The sequence below is a fragment of the Lepidochelys kempii genome, chromosome 3 (assembly GCF_965140265.1).
Source record: "Lepidochelys kempii isolate rLepKem1 chromosome 3, rLepKem1.hap2, whole genome shotgun sequence".
NCBI lineage: Eukaryota > Metazoa > Chordata > Testudines > Cheloniidae > Lepidochelys > Lepidochelys kempii.
In genome coordinates, this window is record NC_133258.1 from 82,574,438 (window position 1) to 82,577,170 (window position 2,733).

Here is a 2,733-nt window from a genome sequence, read left to right on the forward strand (position 1 = left end):
CTCCCTGTTATTGACATATCAGGCACAAAAATAGAGAGCAGAAAGTGATGACTATGATTTCAGTATTGTCATCGGGATTTATGCAAAACTGGGGAATAATTATTGCTAGACTTAAAGGGAGAAAATACAATGATGTGTGTGTTTGTGTGCGCCATGTAAGGCCTGGAAACAGAATACCTCAATTAGGCTTTGGGATGATTTATTCAGCTGTCGCATTCTCAAGATAGTCTGCTGTTAACAAATGAAATATCAATAACGGTAAGAAAACCACGGAAAGTTACATGAAGGAGAAAACAGGGTACTGCTCAGTAACATTACATAGATTTCAGAACCGCTTGGCGATTTCAGAATCTGGCCTCGGCTCCTACTGAACATCAAACCTAAAATCAAAATGATTTCTGATCTGATTCCCCTGCCTAAATACACACTGTCCTCCCAACTTTTCCAGCAGATCCTTCTGCCCATTTGCCGCTGTGGCGTATCTGCTTTGACCTTGACCAAGAGTTTTCAACACAGAAGGAAGGGCTTTTAAGTCACACTTTGAATCAATATAGTTGCTAGGTTAAAACCATGTTGCCTTGGTTTGCATTTCTCAGCTTCCTCCTTTCTTCAACTCTAAATCTAGGTGCCTTTTTAGGTTCCTTATCCAGGGCTGGTGGGGGTTTGTGTGCCCCACCCCCACTTCTTTAGTCTCCTTGCTAATCTGACTCGGTTTCACAATAATAAAGCTGTGGTCCCAAGTCAAATGCAAACTATTGACACTTTAACAAAAGTAGGTTTGATCATGCTGAAATCTGGGATTTTAGCTTGTGCTTTTCAGGCTGCCCACTCAACCCCACATGTAAAATCGGGCTGTGATCCCCAGAACAGCAGGTTCAGTGACTCTTCTGCACATGTGTGACAATGTCAGCAGTTGTCTGATGCTGGTTCCTTTCTACCCGTTTCTCGTGGGTTTCCCCAGACTGCAATGCACAGAAAGGCGTTGTCACGTGTTTGGTGTACTGTAGATACCCACCGACGGGCTAATGACCTGGGGTTTGCATTCCTGCCACTAGCACCGGCAGAAATTAAGTAACCTGAATCACTTAAGGAGTTGATCACAAACAAAACTTTCCCCTTTCAAGCCAGGGATTTGCTCCGAAGCCTGAGGAATAAATACGCCATGACCAATTTGGTACAGCCAGCGACCCCTCTCGTTAGGGAACTGTCGCGGATTTAATTGAATTTGCTGACTGCTGATACACAGCAAGATCTGTGGCGCCCAGGGCTAAGAACATCCCCCTGCAAGCAAGTAAAGCAATGTTAGGAGCCCTTTAAATCTCCCAGCTCCCGTGGGGTGAAGGATGATAGCCCGGGAGAAGGAATTACCGAAACCGCCAAACAAAACCACACACCTGGCAGAGGTTCACAGGATCTTGTGCAACGAGGTCAAGGAGCTGCGAGAGCCTCCGATTTCGATGTAAACCCGTATTAATCGCGTAACAGACCATGAGAGGCCCGAGAAGGATGCCTTTAGCCTAGCCTAGCCTAGCCTAGCCATGCCAGGCCAGGCCAGGCCAGCCCCGCCCCCGGCAGGTGCGGGATGGACAAGCTGCAGGATGCGCTGGTTTTAAAGATAACTGGGCCTCCACCCACCCCACCCACCCACTCGCTCGTCCTTCTCGGGCCCGTCTCTCGCCCACAAACACGGCCCAGTGCAGAGCTTGCAAAGGATCGTCCGCTTACCTTGTGTTCCAGCCAAGTTTTATCCCCAGGGACGGGCCTTCAGTTGACACCTTTATATTCAGAAAGTGATCCCACCTCTTCCATCAATGCAAGGCCCCCCCACTTCCCCCCCAACACACACTTCACACTCCAGCAACCGGGCGGAGGGAATAAGGGGAAATCGGAGTTTGAGAAAAACCCAATCTCACTTGTAAAAACCCGCTTTTATTACAGGAAAGGCGCAATGCACACACACACCAAGGGGAAAATCAGCTTGGCAAACGCCTGCGTTTTCTATGGAAGCCGCTTGGGGGTTCATTAATATCATTAGCATTTAACCCACTCCCTGCCCAGCGCAGGGCTGACGTCACAGCCCTCCAGGAGTTGCGGGGGGGCGAGCAAGGAGAAGCTAAGTGGGCAAGGGGCGTCCTATTCCCCTCCCTACTGCTGCCTGTCAGAGCTTCTCGGGGGATATTACAGGGGCTTCAGCCTGAAGCTCAAAGCACAAAGTCATCCAGTGTAATGAACTTCTGGAAACCTTTCCCTTTTTGTGCCATTCAGCTTGTGAGAGCCAGAGACTGCCTCCTCTGACGCTCCCCCCCCCCCCCCCCGGCACCCTTCTATTATTTTCCAGGCTCTGATCTCTCCTAGCTGCACTGAGGCACTCAGCACAGAATCCAGCTCACAAATCCTACCTTCTCCTTTCATTGCTGCTGGTATTATTTTTCTTCTAGGACAATACTAGCGAGCCCCCGTCTAAGCCGTTTGGGTTCTCCTCGGCTCCGGGAAGGATTTTCTTGCAGGAACAACAAACCACAGCAAACTTGTCTCTGTCTCCAGAAACCTTCCCAAGAAGCTGCCAGAGCTGGGAAGAGACGCGAGGATGTGTCGATTCCCAACGGGCAAGGACTTCTGACTGCTTGGGAAACACCTGTCACTGAGAGAGAAAAACAAGGAAGGGGAGAATAGAGATCTCCCCAAAGCAGCAAGACTTTAGCCAGAGTTAGCGATTTCCAAAGGGATTCGAGC